This window comes from Halictus rubicundus, chromosome 14 (genome assembly GCF_050948215.1).
Source record: "Halictus rubicundus isolate RS-2024b chromosome 14, iyHalRubi1_principal, whole genome shotgun sequence".
Classification (NCBI taxonomy): domain Eukaryota; kingdom Metazoa; phylum Arthropoda; class Insecta; order Hymenoptera; family Halictidae; genus Halictus; species Halictus rubicundus.
This window is the reverse complement of record NC_135162.1, coordinates 2,923,518-2,950,021: the sequence shown is the minus strand read 5'-3', so window position 1 is coordinate 2,950,021 and position 26,504 is coordinate 2,923,518. Positions and strand designations below refer to the sequence as shown.

General features: G+C 33.3%; 1 protein-coding gene and 1 long non-coding RNA gene across 3 annotated transcripts in view; both read left to right on the top strand.

Moving 5' to 3' along the window:
- Window positions 1-26,504, top strand: part of LOC143360931 (neuronal calcium sensor 2) — a 602,579-nt gene that overhangs the window by 327,879 nt on the left and 248,196 nt on the right. The window lies entirely within an intron of this gene.
- The window catches only part of LOC143360937 (uncharacterized), a 308,277-nt gene continuing 293,081 nt past the window's right edge, over window positions 11,309-26,504 (top strand). The window contains exon 1 of the long non-coding RNA XR_013083381.1: window positions 11,309-11,416. This is a non-coding gene — a long non-coding RNA (uncharacterized LOC143360937). The remainder of the gene's footprint in view (window positions 11,417-26,504) is intronic.

The following is a 26,504-nucleotide window of genomic DNA, read 5'->3' as shown; positions in this document are numbered from 1 at the left end:
TCGAGAAAAATACGTTGAATATTTTGACTATCAGTTATACTGGATGATCGGTAATTAGTGGTACAGCCAAAAGAGGTATGATTCTATGTGTATCACAAAATCAGTCGAAAATGTAGAATAGACGTTTTTCATATGTGGTTTCGTTTTCGAATAAATAATACAGTTCATAATAAGTTAATAACGTTCTAAATATTATTTATTTCTTTATTTTATGGAAAGACGTGATTTTGTACCATAATTCCTAAATAAATAGTAAAATATTAAGGAAACACTAATAATAAGACAGTGTTATTATATGCCTTGGCAGGTTTCTCATGTTTGACATGCTCAAACATTGATTTATGATAGAGCCACCGAAGATTGGCCGTGAATCATAAGAATTCCGTATTTCCTTTTCGCGTAACGCTCACAGATTACACGATGTCTACACGATTTCAATTGAGGCTATGAGCATCCTGCTAAAAGATATTATACGTCCCATTGTTTATATTGTATATACGGTGTCCCAAAAATGTTGTATTTCCTTGGAAGGGATGATTCCTGACGCAATTTGAAGTAATTTTTTCCTGTGCGAAGATATTCTCCGCGGCTTCGTTAAAGAGTTATTAGCGAAAGACACGGACCAATCAGAGCACGGATACAGCAGACGGATTCTGACTCAGCCAATGCCAACGCCACGCTCAGCGGGATCTGTCGCCGAGTCGGTATCCCTCCGCTGTAATCGCGCACTGATTGGTCCGTGTTTTTCGTTAATAACTCCCAAACGAAGCTGCGGAGAACGCAAAGAACGCGGAAACGCGAGAACATTCTATGTTTTGGTACCTGTTTTCTGATAGCGGCCATTGAGACGAATCCAACGAGGTACAACAGTAATGTCTTTGAAGGTCAGCCATGGTCATCTATGACAAAAAGGGCGAAATAAACTTGTAATTACAGAAGGCGTTCAAAGTGATTGCCATTCGTATCAATGCAATGCTGCAATCTTCTTACCACGAATTAAGTAGTATTTCTTATCACTTTGGAGCTTATCGAATCACATACTGTAACAATTTATTGTACAAATGTATTCAATTGTACAGCATGTAGGGTGAGAACGTTGAGGACATCTTTCAGCGTATTTACTAAACCTCGCAATGATAAATAAACACTTCTGGACGATATTGCAGGACATACGTAAGAATGGTAAGATTAGTAGCCGTCATGAGAGATAAAAACCTGATAAATACCTGATACAGTTTTTTGTCAAATGACCTTTGCTGACCTTCAAAGACCTTAATGTTGCACCTCGTAGGATTCGTCTCAATAGCCGCTATCAGAAAACAGGTACCATAACATAGCATTCTATTTAAAAAAACAAAGGTGACCTTCACTTCTCTGAAGCGACTCCACCTAGGAAAAAAAGATTAACGCCATATTACAGGCCCTGTTGTCCCATGTATCTTTTGTTTCGAAAACTTTTCTGCTACTATCATACTTTCGGAGTTATTGTAGGTGGCAATAGTTAGTGCCTCACCCTGTATATAATCAAGTAAATACTATATAAATATTGAATCCAATCAGAGACAATTTCTGATATTATTTATCATGTTTACCTGGAATCAGTATACAGTGTTTAATCGATATATATAAAAACACGGGTCCAGCCAGGGACATATATCGGCCGGGATATACTATTCTTTGATTCCGCCGAACGTAGAAAAGGACAGCGATGCTGTAGAGGCTTCGGATCATGGCCCCTTACGGGGTATACCCCGCGGCAGTAGGGATAGTTATCGGACTTTTATCGGGTAGGCATTTGGGACATATATAGAGTAAATACTGTAGTTAACATTTTAATAATTCAATGTTTATTACTATTAGTAATTGTTATTCTATTTATAAAGTTTCATTACCGTAACCAGATTATTGGCCCTCTCAAGAACAAAGTCAAGCCGAATAGGTACCCACATTCGAAATACGACGAACACCGGTACCGAGCCATCGTCTTATATCGGAATAAAACTGTATACGTTCCGTTATATTTATTCACGTATTTATTTCTGTTTCTCGTATGATTGACTGCACGTGCTGTTAAACAGTTACTGTTTACCCGCTCCCGGTACGTCATTTTTTACACTTCATTATTAGCTTTAAACATCTTTTTATTCAGGCAGTGGATGGAGTAAGTAATTTGTCTCACTTATTAGTTAAATAAGTATCTGTATATTTAACACAACATAATACAGTAAACTGTTCACTGGTATAACACGCACTCAATTAATATCAACCATATTAACAAATGCTTCTTTATGCCCATTCATTTTTCTATTTCACGCAACTAAATTCAATTCACATATTTTCGTTTTTATTTCTCATTTCCACCACACATGTCCACACACTTTTCTCATATTAATATCTGTTTTTACAATTCCGCATTACAGTCGACGTCAATACAAGTTAAGTTAAGTTTTAAGTATTTCAAAAATATTTTGTGGACAGTTGTGGTGCGTTTTTAGGCTCTTTTAACATCTACAAATGCACATTTTGAAATTATATTAAGTTCTGTTAATGTTGGTTTCTTAATTAGATGTTCATGCCAAGACACGTATATTGTTTCTAATTGAACTGTTTTTCTATTTCGTACGCTTTGCTTGTACATTGCATTTCGTTTGTTATGAACGGTCAGATTATTTTTCATATATCTCCATTATACTCGAAAAATCAAATGTCAACGTTAATGGAACGCGGACATGCTATGCGCGTGTACGTAATACTCGATAAACGGAATAATTGGACGGTTACGTCGATTGACATTCGACAGGTTGAAATAACACAATTTTCCTCCGAGCAGAACTGCCACTTTTATTAGCCCGTACTTCACTAAATATCCGTATTATGACGCAGCATTATTTAATATGACGGTTGTCGTGTACGTTATACGCGGAATCAAAGGAAATACTATTATGTGGAAGCAGATTTGTCATCGGTGAATTTCTCTGGCTACCGCGTTCACCACATCTGACATTGCTGAATTAATTTATACGGGTCAGCTCAAAAATAGAATTTCTTTCACCCTTACGATTATTGAGAAGACTATTGGATTGTTTTGCTGCCAACTAATAATTACGTTACTGTTAACAAACACAACTTGTATACAGAGCTATTCAGCTACGTGTGCCACCTAAATTACTTGTAAACTACTTGACACGTGAAAGCATGGTGGAAACGAATGTTATATGGTTCCAAGAGTAGCATAGCATGTAATAATCAATTTTGGTTAAACTGTACCTTAGCAACCCAGAAATTTTTAACTTTTTTTAATAGAATCCTGTAGATCTTAACGAGAAAATGCAAAAAATCCAATATGGCAGCGCCCTTACTAGTCAAAAACGTTTAAAACCGCTCAACTTTAAACAAGTATAGCTTTTGAATCAGTGAATTCCTAACATTAAAATTTGGATTTTTGGCATTTCCTCGTCAAAATTTACAGGATTCTATTTAAACGAGTTAAAAATTTCTGGGTTCCCACTGTGAGGTTAACCCGTTACTGAGATGTTTTCTATAAATATTGGTTTTGGGAAGCAAGGTATTTATTTAGAAAGAATAAAACACAGATATGATTTTGTACGATATTTGATCGATGTTTCCTCTACTAAGGCTAGGCTTAGACTGACTGACTTCGGCAGCTCGTCGATACGTTTTGAGAACGATAAACATCTGAATGGGACACGTCGGCGGACCAAAAGAAGCGCGGCTCTGTCTTTGATTCGATACCTAAAGATACCGCGAGATACAATGTAACGAGATACATATACAACAGTTCCTGGAACCGTATTATATATAATTTCTGTACATATATCTATAATAAACGATCTGTTTTCTATAAAAGACTTCGAACCCATACAACTTTCGTTTCAACCATTTTTTCATGTAATTTAGGTGACATAGTTAACGTTGCAACTCTGTGCTGCCATCCGTTGCTAACCCTGTCTTCCTTGTGTTTTACTGAAAGTTTTTCTAGTTACTACTTGTGTGGTGAATTGCTGTTAAAATACAAGGTAGTTATTTGTAACTGTGGGTGTCGGGTGTAATGATCGAGGCCGTGTTCGCTGGTATACGTCTTTATTGGTCGGTGGACCGTCGACTGCCCTGTATCGACGTTCGCGAGCGAGTGTCGATCGCATACCTTTGACTGACCACCTCTCCCTCGCGTCAGTCAATTGTTTAACAAATGGCGACCGCCCCCGGAGCCGATCTTCACGTGTTTCTTTGCGGCTTTCCGAGGGCGGTTGCCGGCGCGTTTACAATGTATATTGGCGGTGGTCGGCATGCTCTTTGCACGGGCCGCCACAGTAACCGATGTCGGAAAACATAATCTATGTAATCTAGATATATTATAACCTACATTATGGGCAATAATCCCTACCACCTGTCTCTGTCAGCAGAGTAGACTTTATGTTAAATTTAGTTGAAGAAGGAGAGAGAGATCAACGATTAGTGATCAACGATTAGTTCAACTGCACCTTTTTTAACGTAAAACGAAAAATATGTATGCACGTACTACTTTTTTTCACGCAAAATTTCATGATAGCGTGAAACATTAACATATTTAGATTATTCTTAAATATTAGTGCCAAAAGGAGCAAACCAAGAATAAGTGTTTACTATCACATTTATATCATATTTAGAAACATAATTTCTAATCATTATTTTACCAACGGGTTTTTCAGTACACGATCTTTGTTCTTTTTTGTCTCCAACTGCATATCTAACAATAAGGTGTACTGCATAGAAATTGCATAGAAATGATAATATACTTTTATACCCATTTGTGCCCTATAGGAACTTATTTAATAATTACACATATTTCTTTTTCATGTTTATGCAAATGGGTATAATTTAACAAAAGTGACATAATCAAGCACACATATAATGCATAAAAAAGCCTTTATTCGAATATATATAATAAGTTTACCCTTTCGTTCTTTAATTTATCTTGAGGAAATAATAACCAAACTGAGTTTCACTGTAAACACAAGGTTAAAGTTTTATTCGCTATTTACAATAATTATTTACATTATTTACATTGGTTACACTCTTACCTGTAAACACAAGAAACTACATTAGAAGTTATTATTCCACAAAGATTTATGTAAGAGAGTGATACTTTATTCAGACAATCCTAATCAATTAGATTTTGTAATGTGCGTGGCTTTTCTCTCTTTTCTCTCTACTCTTATCAGCTGTCAGTCCGCCATCTTGTTCTACAGACATGCGCAATACGTATCTAATTCAAAATGAGTTTTAAAAGTAATTCGATAAATTTACATAACTTCTATCGTATTTCTTTTACATATATATCTTTTATAATAAATAATTACATCTTACTTTACTCAACCTAATAATTCAATATATCAATTATTAATCTAACTTTCTATTCTATTTTAATTGTACTTGTTTATTTTGCATTAATTTACTGTATCTTTGATCATTTCACCTACTGCTAAGAAACTATTGTACATTGATTTTAAAATCACATTGTTCTTTTGTTAAAACAGAGTGTATTCTTCAGTAATGTATTTAATATGCAACGTTTTAGTATACAGTTTAATCTTTAATAAAAAAAAACCCATTGTTAAGGTTAACCGTATTTGATATTTCAATCCTTAGTGGGGTATGCAAGGAAGGCGGTGTGTTACTGCACATGCGTTGCTTGTTTCGTTCCTTCGTCACTGCACGCGACGTTGTTCTGAGGTTATGTGTTTTGAGGTTATGAATAGAGACTTTTTGTAATTATGTAATAAAGATGTGAACTATTAGTAATTCCTGTTTTCCCTAATTAATACGTAATCGCGCCAACACACATAATAATTAAACCCATTTTCTACTGTAACTATTATAGTAACTGCATACGTATATTGTATCGGTCAGGTATGTAAATGGTTGTTGAAGTTTGAAATAAAACTTGGACTGCAGTCTGTTTTATGGCTAATATGTTACAGTTCGTGTGTATTCTCAGTCGCAACGTAAAGAGCAACTAAACAAAATTTTATCTAGAAAATGGTGAGAATATAAAGGCAAATTTCAAACTTACAGATGCTATACAGAAAGTATACGTAATGCACGAGATTTTTGTCAATATGAATTTTGACATTCACAGCTGAATTCATAACGAACCCAGCAACCTGTCAAACCCGCTGCAATATCTACATAACACTTTCACGTTAGACTTTTCGCATCCTCGAAACGAAGAAAAAGTAGAATCGTGCTCACAATATTAACGAGAAAACTTTCCTCTTTACGACCCACATAACTATCATGTATTACATCGACCGGAAGACGAAAGAAACCTGCACTGCTTCTGAAGAATGCTCGTGAAGTAACTGTTTGATAAGAATAAAAAGCAGATTCTAGGATAGACCGAGTGTTAAATATATTTTTGAATTGTAAAAGCAAATGAAAGGAAATATGGTTCTACTTTATTGGGAAGCACTAATAAAAGAATCATTTTTAATTTATTAAAAAACACACGAATTTTTCGAGAAAGCATAGTAATACAAATTCATGATTTTTTTAGCAACTTACACAAGTGAAAGTCTGCACAAATACCTATGCACACATAGAAAATACGTGTTCATCGCGTAAAACTTCTTCTTGAGCCAATCAATTATTTTTTCTTTCAAACTGTTCGTTAAAAGAGTAGAAAAATGTTGTTTATCTGTACAAAGCATTACGAAGTGTGCTGTATTCTAATAAGTCGAAGTAAATTTAGTTTATACAATTTCTGGTATGCTAATTTCTAAACTTCTTCTAATGCAAATAGCGCTTATAGAAATAAACAATCTTTTGTTTATGTTACGCACAAATATCTAGTATTTCTGTTAGTGACTATTACGTATACCAGTCTCTAGTTTTAATTTCATATCTTTAATGATTGCAAGTAGTAATTATTGTTTCGAATGTTGCATACACAGGGTGTCCCAAAAATATTGCACTTCATTGGAAGGGGAGGTTACTGAGGTTATATGAAGTAACCTTTTCCTTTGCGAAAATGTTCTGCGCGGCTTTGTTTAGGATTTATTAACGAAAAACATGGACCAATCAGAGCGCGCTTACAGGAGAAGGATTTCGGCTCGGCGACGGACCCCACTGATTGCGACGTTGGCATTGGCCGATCCGGAATTCGTCCGGTATAGCTGCGCTGTCATTGGATCGTGTATTTCGTTAATAACTCCTTAACAAAGCCGCAGAGAACATTTTCGCAAAGGAAAAAGTTACTTCAAATGACCCCAGGAACCTCCCCTTTCAAAGAAGTACAACATTTTTGGGACACCCTGCATTTATAACAAGAAAGTGTCATGTATTGTACATTAAAGTGTAAATGTGGAAGACTTGAAAAACTTGATAAAATGATTTTTATATATGTTGTATATTATGTAACGGAAAGTAATATTGTTTTGGAATATAGAGACATAAGAAGTGTTAATAAATGCTTAACTGTTTTATAGGGTCCTTGACGTACTGTTAATAATCAACTAGATTATTTGGAAATTTGAATGATCAAAACGGACCTTCGTTTCCATCTTGAATTATTACTAATGGATGAAAAATATTTTTCCAGTTTTCTGTAACAACTTTTACTTTCCTTCAATTGATTATCGACAATGATTTCAATAGATGACATTTTCATACAAAAGTCGAGAAATGTTTCTCGGCCATTTTGATGAAGTAAAAGTACAAAAACTCCACTAAGCGTTGAAATGCGAAGAAATGTTTGTTTTATCTGTAGCGATTGTCGGAAAAATAACTTGTAACAATGAATCTCGTCTATGCTGTATAATTCCCTCTCCGAGAAGCGTATAACCTACTTATTTTCTGGGGCGTCTCTCTATAAAACAGTTCTTTATTCATTGAAAAATATGAAAACTCGGCGAAGTAATTTCTAAAAAAAGAAAAACTTGTGTACCGTGACTCTTTCGATATATAGGTTATGACCACAATGATGGTACCATCAAGCATACTGTGATTTCTTGTAAAAAAATAAATTGGCATTGCAAGCGATATTCACTTTTAAGATAAACGCTTTCAGTTATTGATAAATTAAGGTTTACAATGTGTAAGCACACGGAGACACACTTATACTCTAGGAATACATAATTCTGAACGCATTTAAATGAATTCACATAGTATGTCTTGTGGAAAAATATGTTTAACAAATTTATTCCCAATGTATTTGTATGATCTCCTAGCCCTACAATCATCTTTGTTTAAAGGGTTTCTCATAGTACATACAAATTTTACTTTAAATTAATAACTAAATTATATCGTTGTTTTTCACTATGTTAAGTTACCTACGACAATCAGATGGTTTACAATAACAAAAGGGTAGCTTATAATATCGAACAGCCAGATAATTACAGCCAGATATGCGAGCACTTACTATTATTAAAAAATAATGTAAATCCCCTAAACATAAACCCAGAAGAGATACTCTTATGAAAAGATTATTTAAATGTATGAAATATTATGCATGTTTTATAAAAAATGTAGGTGAATTATGGAGGAGATGATGCTGTATAAACTAGTATATTCATAATTACTTTAATGCTTAAAAAAAACGAATTTTTAAATTTACAATAAAACAGCAATATAATGAAATTTAATAATAATATAATAATATGTTTATTTCTAAGACGGAGAAAAATATATTTTTTGTTCATTTCTACAAAGTAATATAAACATTTATTGAATGAAACATTCTTTTACAGTTTAATATTAATCAATGTTAAACAAAACAATATAAAAAGTTTATGAATTCGCTGAACTCTTAATCATATCAGGATGTATAATATTTCGTGAAAGAAATGACGAATTGAATTTTTTAATATCTTGTTTATTGTAATGTACTTATTTAAAAGTATTACATTTCTCACTATTCCCGTTTTTTTTTTATTCTCAATATCTGTTAAAGCAATAATCGAAATTTTCCTCTACAATTCACAGATTAATATTGCATTCTATTGGCTGAAGTGATGTTTGCTATTAAGTAAATGACTATTTGGGTCATTCCACGCAAAATCGGACACTTTTTGGAGTAATGTTTCGGATTTTATTCAAATTTGAATATGTTGTAGTCTTTAGTGACCTATGAACGAATCTCAAAAACCGTGTCACCCTTTTTTCATCAAATTATATAAGTAAAAATAACAAACCAATGAAAATAAGTTTTTAGAAGCTTATAGGGGAAATGTAAGAGTGTCTACTAAAAGCGTTGTCATTTGGAAAAAATGTTTTTCACCATTTATTTTGCAATTGTTTTGAACAAATGCAATGTTTTCATAGCAGGTACCTTTTTAAAAATTTGAAAACAAATGAGGATATAGCCCCAAGTGTCCCTTTTACGGACCTGTTTTAAAAAAAGCGGACACTTTAAGATTGATGAAATTAACATTATTTGAAGTCAACGGAGTACTGCGATTCTATACCGCCTCGGACGGCTGGCGCGCGGTAGAAACAGCGACCGGACGGCCTAACATAAGGCCTACTTTTTCATTCATATTGATCACGTAAATATCAACTAAAATATGATTAGAGAGGAAGTGTGTGCGTTCTACTTAATTAGTCTAACATTTTAATACGTTAATTCCGATATTGTGTAAATAGCATTTATTTGTTATGTAAACACACGTTTAAAGATTCATGATATTTGACTAAAAAATTATTATTAATAAAAATTCATTCTTTTTTTTCGTATACCACTTCAATTGCATAATTATTCGTATGATTATAACTTTCGTATTGAACAAACACTTTCATTAAATATGTACGTATATACGTCTGTCCATAGCAAACGAAGTTCCTTACTTTTCATTCAAGTCCTACGTGACGTGAATCGTTGAGCAAATGAAGCAAGACAAGGACAGCGTGTCACCGCATGTTACTTGCATATCCTAAATTTCACACTCGGTACTATGACCTCGGATGAAATGTACTAGTTTTCTTATTATGATTGAATTAATTGTGATTCAAGTGATTTCTTATCTGCCTTTTTTTACCTATTTACTGCTGTTACAATTTTTTTATTAGTAAGCAAAGACATTGTTTTATAAATTTCAGAATAAAAATTGGCAGCTCGTGTGTATGCATTGCAATATTACACACATTTTATCTTTATCGGCTATGAAAACTTGAAGTAATGTCAATGTTTATGTTGTTAAACTATTTTTAATAGCATACTTTGTTGTTTTTCAATATGAATTTATCTTTGTCTTTTACTTCTTTTTTTCTGAATAACTTATGACCGCATCAGCTATCTGGAATTGGTTATTGGATATTATTAGTAAGAAATTATTACAATTCATGTCTTAATCTTAAGTCGTTTAAAAGATTCAATATGGTCCTTTAGTTTACTATACGTACAAGAACTTGATCACTTTACTTGTCGCCTGGAAGATTTTCTCGACACGAGAAAGCATCGGAAAATACTAATGGAAATATCTTCTCAGAAAAAAATTTAATCAGAAACAGCTGCATGTCTAACTTCTGAAAAATATATTAATGTCCACAATGGTAATTAACGAAAATTATAATAATCTATATTATAATAGAATCCATGTTTATATTATAAACCTGGAAAATATTAAGAATGATTACTAGACTCGATTTTTATACGAAATAAAAAAGATGTGCATCAATTGCAAAACACAGGAGCTAAATGTAAACGTATATTTTTCACTAATATATTAATTTAGTGAAAATAATATATCAATACCTACTAATTCACCTACTTATTTATGTCCTAAATGCATAAAATCCGTAATGATTACTAAACGATCTCACCATTATCAATTTAAAAACTAAAATTAACTTATTCTTGTATAGAATACAATAGTATGATTCTTTATGCATTTTATTTTATCTTTTATTTATCTTATTCATTTATTTTATCTTTTATTATTTTACTTTATCTATTTTCTTGTTCTTTAACTATTTCGTGATTGCTAGGTTAACTGTGTTAGTAATTACTTAGTCAGCCAAACTTGCTTCGAGAAAATTTTGATCAATGTCTGTAATCGTACTTTGCGAGCAAAAGGCGGTCATTTTGGTGCCAAGACCATGCTTGGAGCAGAATTTGGTCCCTATGAACTAGCCACCAAAACTGGTCGACAAATTGCAAGCCTATGCCGAAACAGATGAGTCGCAATTTGAGTGCAATGTTTGCAGACGGTATTCCAGGGAAAATAGAGGGCAGCCTCTGCCCTCGCGTAGAGGACAGATCGGTCGCACTAAGAGTGGATCGAACCTTGCTCTAAGCGCAAAATGTGAGTAAACCTTACTGTAGAAGGGAAAACGGAATTTTATTTAAACTTCTAAATTGTATAATTTTAAGTTTCACGTACTTTCAATAATTTAATTCCGTTTTTCCTCCTACAACAACGTTTACTTGAATTTTTTCCGGTATATATATATATATAAAAATAAAGGATCACCTCTACGAACCCGACAAATTAGGTCAATTTCAAATGATCATAACTCCAGCAAAGACTGTTGTATCGATATCGGTAAAAAATAATTTGAAAGCTTGAAGTCTCTACTTGCAGATGCTTTTTCAAATTTTCAGCTACGTTGTATTTTAACACAGTTATAGCGTTACAAAGAAAACTTTGACAGTCACAAAAAATCGCGTTACCATCATTTGAAAGCGTCTGCTTTCCTGTGCAAAAAACCTGGTTGTCGAACATAGTGCAATTTTTTGTTTGTTCGAGTTATGCAACATTGAAGCAAAAATGGTTTTTTTAAAAAATCATCGTAGAATCTTGTGCAAAAAGCGGTAGAATGAGCTTTTCTTTCTCTTGAAAACACTTATTTGCTTTTTCAATTCAATTAACATTCCGATATACCAAGTATTTCTGAAAATATGCTTAAAATTTGCATAATTTTCAACTTTAATTCAAGTAGCTTTATCTCGGCGAGAAGTGATTGCAATACCCACATCTTAAAGTCAGATTGAAGCTGAGATTCTGCCGATTCGACTGAGCACTGATGAACTCGCTGCGACAATTTTTCACCTATGGCAAATGCGTTTAAAGTTACCGGTTCGCATAAGCTTAAGCTAATAGCGCTAGCTCGTCACGTTGGCGTTCGGTTCAAGCTTGCTCTCTTATTCACACCCGCACATACTGATGTCAGTGACGAAATCATCCGAAGACGAACCGAACTACTCCGATTACCTTATGTCATAATGTCGGCGTACCTCGGTTCGTCTTCGGGTGTTTTCGTCGCTTGAGTGGGCAGTGCGGATAGGACAAAAGAAATGCCTTCAAGAGAAAGAAATACTCTCTCTATTGCTTTTTTACACAAGATTCTACGATGATTTTTTCGCTTTCTAGAGCCAGTTAAAGTTAAAAAGATCATTTCTGCTTCAATGCTGCATAACTCGAACAAAAAAACTTTGCACAGGAAAGCAGGTGCTTTCAAATTATGGTAACGCAATTTGTAAAAAAAATGTATCTCTCCCTATGTGATGTCTGGAAGTTGAACAAAATTTTTTGTAACTGTCAAATTCTTCTTTATAACGCTATAACTGTGGTAGAAAGCAACATAGCTGAGAATTTGAAAATGTATCTGAAAGTAGAGACTTTAAGTTACCAAATTATTTTTTAATGATATCGATACAACTTTTTTGCCGGAGTTATGATCAGTTGAAGTTGACTCAATTCTCGGGATCGGTGATGCTTTAATTTTATTGAGCAGTATATATGTATATAACAAAAATAAAAAGTATTTAAAAAGAGTAAAAAACATAATAAAAGTAATATATAAAAAATGTAAAAAAATAAAAACATAAAATATGAATCGGAAAATTAAAGTAAAGTATAAATTTTTTAAAATTTTTGCTTTGTCATTTGCTTATGTTATATGTATGGTATTATACTCAAATATGAATTAAAAAACTCCAGCACTCGTGTGCACTCTGTTCACTAAAAACGTGAAGTTTATTGAGGTTTATAGTTCATAATTAAAACGTATAATTTGCATTTAACAGAAAGACAGTTTTTAGGTACATTAAATGTTTCCGACAGCTACCACGAAACCGAACAATTCTTGATTAAAAAATGTCCAAAATGTAGGAAGAAAATCTATCTACCATGTACAGGTATCTAGAAAAGCTTTCACAGCCGAATAATAAATCACAGGTACAGATTTATCTTGACAGGCATTCTGAACGTCGCAAATCACAAAACGTTTTCCATTTGCCATCACTCCTTTCAGAATGCTATAACAAAATAAGGTCGAAATACAACTGCGTATTAAAAAGAATCTAGACATTGATGTAAAATACGACGATAAATGCATTCCACATGCCGCCATTATTAGATTTTCTAGTTTCCATGTTCGAATCACTCACGTGTACAGAAGATTCTTTTGAGTGAGATGTTTTTCAATGCTCTAATCGCACTTACCATATCTTTTAACTGTTTTAGTTAATTTAAAATAAATAAATAATTATTTCGCTATAATTAACGTCTAATCTATGTTTTTGAAGCGCTCAATTGGAGAAGCACTGATCTAAATCACCAAAGATTTTATAACTTTCAGTGCATTTGATAAATTATAAAAAAAAAGGGGGAAAAATTCAAAACGTAATAGAAAAAAAGTAGTAAATTATATAATAGTATTCACAAGTCAAAAATAGAATTTTATAAAAGAATGAAGTACCTCTTCTGTATTCAACTTTTCTCTAAAAATATTCCATTATATAATTTTTAACGCTGAAATTCTGCATTATATATATTATATCAAAAACAAACGCATAACCATACATAATGTGCATTTACAGTTTGCAAGTATTATAAATAAACAGTAGTTACAGTATTTGTATGAGATATTTTTAGCAATACGTATAAATTTATTAAATTTAAATTTAGTGTTACCAAACACTACTTACATTTTGTGTCCGAAACTATTGACGTGTCTTTAAATGCGTATTTTAAGATGTACTATACACATTTTTACTATAGGATGAGAGTATTATTATTACTCTGTTCATTAATTCTTATTATAGAAAACACAAGTAATAGAGTTTAACTTTCTCTTATAGAAGTTTATTTAACTATATCTTAAATCTTTTATTATTAATATGTCAAATTTACGTTGACACATATCAGATAGGTAGGAGTACTGAATAAGACGTTTCATTCTATTTTATTTACTTTTTACTGTTTTTATCAGTTTTTACATTTTTGTTTTTTTATTTTTTTAAAAAGGTCAGAATTTGTATCATAGGTGAACAGCGTGACAATATGGTGGAATATTATAATTTTATGTATGGAGAACAGATTCCGTTCAACTTTCTCACTCTGGAATCTGTTCAAGATCGTCTCTGGCAGGAAGTGCCCTAGATAATCTTTCGTTTAATCCTTTTTAACAAAGATCGAACCGAGGCCCGATTTAATTGTAAACGACAAAAACTAGAATGTGACCCTATGTGACCTCATATTCTGAACAGATCACCCAATTCATTTTGAGGGTATACAAACCTTTGCACTTTCACTCTCTTCGGTCAGTACATAATTGTGCAGAAGCGTGTAGAGTCACGTCGAGTCTCATTCGTAAGAGGCAGTAACACTAAAGATCCCTTTCGTATCAATAGTCCTGATAGTCCAATAATTTCTATGGACGAGTCGTTCATTGACTATGGTTGAATCACAGTTCTATTAAAATATTTATTACATTTATGAATTTCTCAAATTCTTAGAATTTTATTCGCAAGTGTAGTATTATTATTTCAACCCCGACACGTAATCAAAACAGTTCAATTAATTACGAGGATGGAAATGCGCAAAGAAAAATGCTAACGAATTTTTTAACAAATCTTTGCTTTAATTTTTGAACCGTCAAGATATTCAACAAAAGAAAAATGCCCTTGTATCCTTCGTTAAATGATCTATAAAAATCGTTTGGTAGTAGTTACAGCGTTTACTCGATATATGTCCAAGACACGGGTCTAGCCGGGGACACATATCGGTCAGGAGATACTATTCTTTGATCCACGCCGAACGTAGAAAAGGACAGCGAAGCTCTAGAGGCCTCGAATCATGGCTCCTCACGGGGTATACGTACCCCGCAGCAGTAGGGATAGTTCTGGGACTTTTATCGGCTAGGCATTTGGGACATATACAATAGAGTCAACACTGTAGTTGCATTCTGGTTGAAGGAACTTTATTTCCGACAATTTTTATTTTTTAAATATGATATAAATTTTTTTGTTTTGAAATTTGTAAAATGCCCGAACATACAGATTGCGGAATGGTGTTTTTGTGTGCACATTCATGCATAAAACGCGTCGCTTTCTTCTCTAGTTTTTCAGAAAATACAAACGAGAGGAACAGTGACGGCCCTGTACCCAGTCGGTTTTAGTATCCGTGACCCGATTATTCGGCGTACCCTATATCGACGTTAGTTACGGTTTTCAGTATCGAGTCGTTAATCGATATTACCACTATTTTATCTTTTTCGATTCGCGACGACTCGAATAAACAGTTTGCCGGTTCAAAGGTGGCCGTTTTCAATCGATAGCCGCCTAACGAGAATTCGTTATTTTCTTCCATTTTGGTTTATGTACATTGGTTTGGTCGTTGAAATTTTTCTCTCTAACATTTCGGGAACTCGAATGAAGAACTTCGGCAATATTTTCAACTACAGTGGATCACGTTAAAATGGAGTTTTTTTTCACTAACTAAACTCGATGTCGTATTTTAATTTTTATCAGTGAACGTTTGAACTACATACGTCGATTCCATTTTAGACAATTTTTATTGCGTGAGATACGTATTTCTTTAAGATTTTGAAGATCGTAAAAGAGCTGCTTAACACCTTGACTGCCAAACTAGAAACCTCAAAAATGTCATAAAATCAAAGTAAGTTAATTAATGAAATAAAAATAAATAAATGAAAAAATTAAATGTATGATATTCAGTAGTCCTACAACTTTCTTGCATTTTAGAGATCCTAATCAAATTTGGTACAATCAATATCAACGTAAAAATTCATTTTAAAACCTGGACAAATAATTCCGTCACTCACATGTGGGTGACATGACAGTCAACGTGTTAACGTGCCTATTAGGGGGCAAGGGCGGCCCGCCCTTGAGAGGAAAAAGTTACCCTCTCTCTGCCAGTGCCGGAGTATGCACGACAGAGAAGCGTGAGGAATAACGCGGTAGAAGAGGAAATTAGAGTGGGGGAATAAGTCTTGATCTGGCGACTCTGAACACAGCTATCTCTGGGCAAAGCTACGGGCATGTGACTTAGCGGAGTGGGGGTAAGCCGTTACACAGCCGCACAGTGGCCCCAAATCGCCAAAACGTGGTCAAAACATCACAACTTATTAAAAAATTATTGGTTCTGCTTGAAAATTGGTATTAGGCCGTCTTTGGGGTCGCTGATCACGAATCTGAACTTGAAATTAGAAAATTCGCTGTCTCATATTGACCTGACCGAGGAGAAGCACTAATTCTCCGGATAGTAAACTCTACCCTTTGTATTGTATAAAGTAGGTATTCTATTCGCACTTCATAGTTCCCAAAGAAGAAAGAATTGAAGAATTGCTGGTCTTTTTACGTACAATAAGATTCCATAATAAAAAATATAGGTTTCCATTTGAAAAAACAAAGTTGACCTTCAAATGATCTTGAAAACGCCATCCAAATAAAAAACTGATACTGGCTTGGACACGTGTTTTACACTTTTTTAATATTTTTTATACTTTTCGAGATATTCGGCTGGAAAGTTTTGAAACGGACAACCGATATAAAAACAGCGTTCGTGTTTGAAAAATATAAAAAAATTTCGGATATATGATTCTTTATAAAACAACTGACATTCTATTCAAAATCTGTTTAAATTTTACAGAAAGACTTAGTGCATATCTCTCACAGTTTGACAAGAAATGCAAGGAAAGCACATAAAATACCTACTCTGCGTTACAAAAAACAGTGCTACGACCGCAGAGGCACTTAGGGGCAGCTAATGTTTTTTAGAATTGCAAGATAATACTATGTAGTAGAAGCTCCAACAAGTTTTAGCATGGGACCTGGTGGGACTTTCAACTTTTACTCTAAATCGTGAAAATTTATGCCTTCACTTTTACTCTTTCTTTGCATACACAGTTATCAGTTAACAATAAACATTTGGCACTAAAACCTATGCAACTTACCTCCACAAACAGCATCCATAATACACAATTAAAATCGAAACGTTTCAACACAATTTGTACACTGTGCACTTGAAGTTCGTAATGTGCTTCACAAGCTTAAAAAGGTATGGTCTAATGAACTCGAAGTTCGGACTGTGACTGTTGGTCAAGTATAAAAAAACGACTCTTTTGCTGTTTACCCCCACTTAGAAACACTCTTAGAGTAACCAATCCCCTACTTAAAACTTACCTAGCTGAAAGTTCATATTTTAGGTTTTGGCCACGTTTTCCGGCTTTGGGACCACTGTGAGCCGTAGCTGGCCACGTAGCTGTAACAATGCGTGTGACAAACACATGTAGCCTTGCCCGCAGGGGCGTGGCTTCGTGCCCACCTTTCTGTGTATTCCCAGGGCAAGAAAATCGCTGGACGCATGGGCAGAGTCTGAACAACTGAAACGATTAATGTTTGCTTACAATAGGTATCTTACATTTCACACTGAAGGGAAATTTACCTGTATTCTTATAAGTGATAATTTATGTATCGTAACATTAATCAAATATCCATTTATCAGAAATTGTCGTTGCACTTTATTTAACGCATGTTTCCAGTCACCACAAACTACGACACATAACACTTCGAAACGGTAATATTTTTTAATTCTGTGATACGTTAAGAGTTGAATGATTGTGACAACAATAGATGGCAGAATATTTATCTTCGTTAAAGCGGAGTTGTTGGGAATGTATTACTAGATATTTCTGCTGTGATTTATTGTGTGAGAAACGTATTTTACAAATTTATTGGTTAGAACAATAGGAACCGTTGTAAAATAAAGTGCCGTTTATTTTAACATGAAATTATAATTACACTAGTTGTTATAATATATTGCAGTTTAATCTAAAAGGTATTTTATTTTGTTCTCATTTTATTGAAGTGGAACAGTAGGAATCGTTATAAAATAAAGTGCGTTTATTTTAATATGAAATTATAATTATACTTTTTGTAGTAATATATTGCAGTTTAATCTAACATATATTTTATTTTGTTTTTATTTTATTGTTTATTTATTTTGATTTATATTCACTTGAGAAATTAGATCCAAAGGAATGATAAATGGATGTATAAAGTGATGTATCTGGAAGGACACGGTATGAATGCTTGACGATGTGGAAAAATTATTGTAAACCGAGTCCTTTTTCATTATTGAGAGGCTGAAAAAATAAACTTATTGTTGCATTGCAGTTTACTACAGTTCAACATATTGTAAGGCAATATTGGTACAAATGTTGTTGTTAGAATAAGTTGACTGCTTAAAATAATAATACATGCAAGGTATGTAAGATCGAATTTTAAAATTTCGATGCTAATTGTAAGTAAAATTGTAAGATGTTATTGTCGGACACAAATTTGATCTAATTAAGTCAAATTAATAATAAGAAGGAATTCATTAAAAATAATAAACATTATTAAAAATAATAATGTTTCAACAGAGACACTGAATATTACTCCTTTTTCCAGCTGTTTGATGAGATGGCTAATAATCTTAACGAATGGTCGATAAACCTCGAAAGAAAAAAAGAGTTCGCATTATCGGAAAAATAACTCGATGAACTTAAATACGGATATCTGGTATCGCATTTAAGCAATTCAAGTTATAGAATACAATATTTCCATTGATTCTGCTAAGACTGACAATTGGCAACGATACCTTGCTACTTCCTATGAATATTTATCGAAGTTTCCTTTTGCAGAACTGTGCACTAGAATAAAAGAATATTCAAAATCTTACTGACCGATACACATACGTATATTTGCATTGAATTTTTATTTTTCTATTAATTTTTTGGATTGAATAAATGACGAAACTATGATTAACTGGCAACCAATTTTCTAGCCCATAAAATTAGAAATGAAATTTTAACATATTGAGTTAATTAACTCTTTATATTAATGAAAATGGGTACAGTGAACATTGTGATAGATTTTAATATTTTATTTTTTGTTTCATTAATCGTCATGAATTATTTGGTCCAACTTGTTTAAATATATTTTTCGCCATAGTGAAATAAATTATATCACTGGTCTATATATCATATAATCAACTTTCAGATAGGTATTTTCTCGTATGTAAATTTTGATCGTGTTTTACTGAATGTAAACGTTTGAGTAGTGCAGTGAGCTTGCACATAATAAATTACTTGAGTTTTGAAGGATTTAGCCGACTGAGATCGAGTCGACAGCAAAGATAAAAATATATGATGTGAATGTATTAATATTTATGAAATGCTAAATACAGTTTCGGTCTAGCATCTAGTTTATAAGTTTGCATTAAAGTATCGTTAATGAGTATTCTTGCTAAAGTTGTCGACAGCTGGCAGAGGCGTTTGCGGGAAACGTACGGCTATTGAAGTGTTCAAGTTACATTTCAATTAGGTGCACCTGTTCCTGAACAATTTTAGCTCTGCACCCCTAAAAATTTATATAGTGTCAATTGAATAAAAGCTCGGTAAACTCGGAAGAAAACTTGGTAATTATTTACAAAAGGGTGTTCATCTCTGAATTTATGACCTTGAAATATGTTGTTAGAGACAAGATTCTAAACCACTACCCTCATATTTATTTATTTATTTATTATTGCTTTAAACCAAGTGCATTATTTAGTTGTATACAGTAGGGTGAACCTTCGCTATACTTGACGAAAATTATTTTGCAAAATATTTTAGCTTCACCCCCCCCCCCACAGAATTGTGATCTTGTTGGGAAAATGATATGGAAAAAATTTGGGGTCGATTGGATCATGGGAACCTGAAGCGCATCAAATTTGAAAATTTTGAATTTTTTAAATCTTAACATAAATATACGTTATGATATATCGCCGAATTTGTTAACAGAAAATATGTCCATGACCTTAAAAACTTGAAAGAACGACCTTCAATTACATCAACTATAGTCTAAAGACAGATGTGATACATATATGTCCCGCAGGTCACGAAAAGAATAACCAGCAGTCTTCAATGGGTATCAAAAATTCAATTTCTTGATAATATTTTACAAATTGTTTTTATATCATTTTTTGTTCAGAGAAATGAAGGTCTTCCTAATTTTTTAAGAATGAAACCACGTTTTTCCAAACACTCACGATGATAGTCCCTTTCGTTGGGAATTCAGTAATTAATTACTCAAGGCCATTCAAGCTCACAGATAGAGCAAAATGTATATTTAAAATATGAGCGTAGAATACGTTTATCACGAGTCACATTTACAGTAAACATACTATAATAACTTATATATCACTAATTATAAGAATACTCCAACACCCTCTGCACCCTCTTCCAAAATAACCGAACCAAGACCTAACCAAAAAAAAAAAAAAAGAAAATAAAGCCGAGCGGCGCACAATAGGACACATTGACAAATTTTGTGAAAAATTCGAAGAACTTTTGATAGTAATGAGATAGAGAGATGATATTTTTTTAAATTAAAGATGAAATATTGCAGAATATGGGAAAAATAGAGAAATTACGGTTCGAACGTTTTTTAACTTTGAAAATCTGTGTTAAACTTGGAATATTTCAACAAAATTGTGATTTATCCAATACCATGAACGGTAGGATTTTTTTGACGTTCTATACATCATTTTCCCTAGATTTTATCACACTGATTTCAAATCTGGTCCCAAAATTTGTCTACCTACTCAGGATTTTGAAAAAAATCGATTTATATGAAGAAGAACTAATGAAATCATCATTTTTTCGTTGAAATGATTTAATAACCTACTGGTTCGAAGGTATACTGTATTCCTATATATGGAACACATTCAAAATAAACATAATAAAGTATTTGAACGTTTCGAGTTACTTGCAAAGCGTGAAACTCTTCACATCTCGTGATCATTTGACGTATCGCTGTTATTGTCGCTGGCACTCATTGTAGGCTACGCGTGGCTGTAATGTAATTTAAATTAAATATCTATTTTCCATAATTATATTTTCATTTACACGGGAAGTAAGGTAAGTATTTAATCTTTTTAACTTACCCCTCATCAACGAATTTTTGAATTTCTGTTGATACACTCCTTTGTTTGTACAATGTTAATCGATTTTTTATTATATATATATTATATTATAATATGTTAACCATTATATGTATATGTACCATTATGTGTATACATATATATATTAGTTAAGTATGAATATGGACAGTGAAAATTCGAAGTGGAAAAACAATAAACGAGGTCACGGGCGTGGCCGCGATCGCCCACCTAAGAGAAGTAGTATTAGTGAAAACACCGATAGGATGTGTGCATCTATAGGAGAAGTTTCAAAAAGTACTACATACAGGTGTGCTAATGAATTACTGAGTAATAGTGAATACAACATGTCAACTATCCAATTAGCTGAAAAATCGGCAAGGATGCGTTTGCTCTCTGTAAGTCGGGAAACAAGGTTTTGTGAAGAAAATAATCCTCTGAACACGAGAAAGAGTAGGCGTTAGCCTTCTATTTGGAATATGACTACAGCAAGAGTAGATATGTAGGATTAGTCATAGATTCAAGATCCATAAACTCCTCAATTTATCCGGTTTACCAAAGTCTAAAGTCTGCTATGATTGAATTCCAGTCACAAAATTATAAAATACCGGAAAGCGAAATTCTTGTACCTTTACAAGAAACGTTAAACAAGACGGCTGAACGTTTTTGTGATGCAGTGGGATTATAGGGGGATGAAGAAAATGTACGCAATATAGAATTAATTGCTACGTTACGTTTTCATAGTTCACCCGGTCATACGAATCCACACCAATACTGTGAAAATGCTGAAAATGATGATCCAAACGGTCAACAATCACTTTTTCTCAGCAGCATGATTATAATAAAATTAACCCTTAGCACTCGAATGGCGACTGTAAGGGGCCACTAAAAATTGCTGTATTATTGTTCAAAGTATTTTTTATATTATTAGATTTGTGTGTATTTAATAAATTACTAAACATTTTAGTATTTACGAGTAAATTGCACCATTTTCGTATGTGCAACATGAAAAAAAAATACATAAAAGGGAAATATTCTAGGTCGGAAGAAATGTTTCGTTTTGGAATTAAAATAGCTTCGAGTGCAAAGGGTTAAAGAGTTGTGTGTCCGATGAATGTTGGATTAATCCCACACCCCAAAGTATCCGCTTCTGCCGACCGCTAAGAATCGCAATACAAAAAGAAGATGATTTGACAATTCAGCAAAAATAAAGCAAGCAGTAGGTGCCCCATATGCTTGCAAACAGCAGATCAATTCGGCAATTTAAATGATGATTTCTCACCCAAAAAGTCATCATTTCAGTTTGGTTTAGGATTATTGCACGACGAAATAAAAGCTTTTGAGCATCTGCTACACGCTTCCTATCGGAAAAATCTTAAAGTGTGGGATATGCGAAACTATGTGAGAGGTAAGTTTGCGTTTTTATGGAGTTCAATGTAAAAAGAAACTATTAAGGAAGCAAACAATAAAAAGGAAATAAAAATAGACATTTTTATCGACTTCAAACATCTTTTATCTAACGATACTACAATTAACTTCCGTTCAAATATAATGTGCAATTGTACCGCTGACTTACTTTTAAAATTAACATAAAATGGAATATTTATTTGATATCTCAGAGCAATTTCAAGAGAGAAAAATTGTCGTGAAAAGATACATGTACACTAAAATTGGAGTGGACCAAGTTTTGCAAGGGCATGGCACGACAAATGCAGGAAATGTTGCTAGAAGGAGTTTTGAAAATCCGGCAAAACTTGCAGAAGCTTTGGAGATCGACGTGCAACTCGTAAATAATAGAGCAACCATATTATCGGTCTTCAAATGCATGAAGCCATTAAACCTAAAGGAAGTCGAGAAATTCTGCTGGGAGACATATTGCCTACATTACAAATTATTTCCTTGGGCTCGAATGAATCCTACCTTACATAAATTATTAAAACATGGTTATGAAGTAGCAAGACAGTTTCCATTACCAATAGCGTACTATTCAGAAAATGCAAATGAATCATGGCATAAACTGTATAAGAAACATATCATACTTCATTCACGACAAAATAGTAGATGAAATAGAATGTTAGACATTTTTAATCGAGCAATATATCTAATCGACCCGAAAATTTCAGTTATATTGATAAAAAATTGATTACAGTTGTACAAACAAAGGAATGTATCACCGGAAATTAACAAATTCGTTGATGAGTAGTAAGTTAATACTAAATACTTACCTTACTTCCCGTGTAAATGAAAATATAATTATGGAAAATAGATATCTAATTTAAATTACATTACAGCCACGCGTGCCTACAAGGAGTGCCAGCGACAATGACAGCGATACATGAAATGATCACGAGATGTGAAGAGTTTCACGCTTTGCAAGTAACTCGAAACGTTCAAATACTTTATTATGTTTATTTTGAATGTGTTCCATATATAGGAATACAGTATACCTTCGAATCAGTGGGTTATCAAATCGATTTTTTTCAAAATCCTGAGGAGGTAGACAAATCTTTGGACCAGATTTGAAATCAGCGTGATAAAATCTACGAGAAATTAGTTTAGAAGATATTTTATCCAGAACATTGGAAACGGCTATCACAGTCAATATAATCTTGTGTTGTTTCAGAGAAATAAGGATTCATACTTTTTTTTATTATTATTTTGAAGTCTCTTATGAGATTTATTCCAACATATGAAGTACATATGAAGTGAGATACAGAAAGACTGCAATATACTTAAAACCAAATGTCAAGAACGTCAATAATTTTGGGAGAGGGAAAAAAAGAAGTATTTATACTGTGTGCGACCATTTTCCAACGCTCTGGACAAAATATTTTCTAAACGAATGATTTTTCGACATAAATAGATCTATACTTTTTTTTATACAGAATAAGGAACTGCATCGATTAGTGCATTAAAAAATATACGATTCCATAAAAGAAAAATTGTAGGTCACCGTCATGTGACCTCTACGCGTCCATTTACGTAAGAATGATTTATACCAGTTGATGGCCCCCTTTTAAATGAATTTTGGTTAGATCTGGGTTATATGTCTTGGGAGTGGGGTAGAGCTTCTCGCCCGCTCTAAAGGACGAATTCGGTTATTGGCAAAGCCAGAGTTTGCTAGAGTCATCCTAAAAGTTTTTGCGAATATCTGAAAACCGAAGGCCAAGGTTATTAGAATCGAAAAGGAGTACCATTTTGTAAATAGTTATTATCGAAAACTTTGAACGAATACGAAATTTTCATAAAAATAACAAAGTACATTATGTATTGATTTCATCACTTCATTTCATGGTGTAATTCAATGTAATTGTATTGAACACTAGATTTAAAGATATTCGCCATTAACAAAAATGGAATTAGTGAAACTGTCCGTTTGTTTGCTTGACAGATTTTTTCAAGCATTTTACCGTTTCGAAACCAATGTTTGATACCAATCGATGGCAAAAACTAATTTTTTTAGTTATTTGTTCCACTGTTATGCCACAGTGGTAGGAAAGAAATCCATGAAACTTGGCAGGTATACATGTAAGTGAGTCACGAAATTGGCACGAGCTGCATCTCTGGTGCCGTTAACAATATTGAAAAGCAACAGGAAAAAGCTGAATGGTTTCATAACGATTGTTTTTGTCAGGCGTTAATTTCTTTCAAATGAAATATTGCATCGAGAAGCCGTAGTTGTAGCTTTCTTTTAATCCCTAGCACTATGACATCAAGTCAGACTCGTGATGATGATTTCGAACAGAATCAAATAAATACGTATCGATACGTACCAATAAATATAAATGTTGGTAGGTTGAGGAACCCAATTACCGTGGGTGTACTAATTACTGTGCCCATATTAATTACATTTATTTTTAAAGCATAGTGAAACAAATGTAATATCTCTTTTTTAACATTCATTATGCTTTAAAAATAAATATAATCGATATAGGTACATTAATTGGTACCCTCGCGGTAATTGGTTCCCCTACCCTATACAGTGAATTCACGGTGTATGTCAATAACACGGGCCTTGTCAGCGACGTGTATCGTCTAAGAGACACTATTCTTTGATCCACGCCGAATGTAAAAAAGGACAGCGAAGTTCGCTGTCGAGGCCTCGGTTACCGAGGAGTGTAAACATAACACGGGTCGGGTATATCAGCGTGAGACAGGAGACCACTACAAAATTTCTTTATTTTTCATTATTTTTTATGGGACCTTCACCAATATATTCTAATGAAAATGATACTAAATATGATATAATTCTGATGATATTTACTTGTGTAATGAACGTATGGGAAAGAACGAGACGCGGAGAGTCGCGACAGTCGGCATAGTTCAAAGGACCGCGTGAGCTCAGGCCTTTAAATAAAAAATTAAACTTTTTTATTATTAATTATTTTTTTATAAGACTTTCACCAATATATTTGTGGAATTTTTCTGATTAAAATGATACCAAACACGATATAATTCGGACCATATTTACACCAATTTTCCGTTAATATAATTGTAACGGGAAGTAACTTTTATCGATCATTGCGCAAGTAAATATCATAAGAATTATATCATATTTGATATCATTTTCATTAGAAAAATGCCATGAATATGTTGGTGAAAGTCTCATGACGAAATAATCAAAAATAAAGAAATTTTGATATTGGACTAGTAGTGGTCGCCTGGTCTCACACCGATACACCCAATCTGTATTATGTTTACACTTCACGGCGCCCGAGGCCTCTCGAGCTTCATATAGCCCGCGGCAGTGGGGATATTTCCGCGACGTTTTTCAGCCAGGCCTTTACGACATATATAGAAAAATCACTGTATCGTCTTTGGGGAATATACAGGCATACAATAAACGTAAGTTTCCTTTTTCTTCCCGAAAATTATGAACGATGCAAACTTTTGTTTTGTGAGTAAAACTTTCTACTCACTGTAATCATAAAATAAATCGTAGTGAAAAGGGGTTAATGATACAATGGGTCGTGTTACACATTTTCGTACTACGGTAAAATTGTCAGAAAGTTAATTATTTACGTAATATTAAGGATTAAGCATTCACATATTGTAAGATACGGAAGTACAGTTTTGAACGCAAAAAATAAATTACACTAGAGTATGTACCTACACGTATTTTTAAATAAAAATTCAATTCTCTCAGAAACAAAGGATATTGCGAAAAAGGATTCTTTTTATTTTTTCTCCATTTGCATTTTGTATCAGGTTGCGATTAAACTTTTTGGTCTAAACAGTGGTGCAATTGTATTACTGCGCGTTATACATATACACGGTGTCCTATTTTAAATTCCCAGG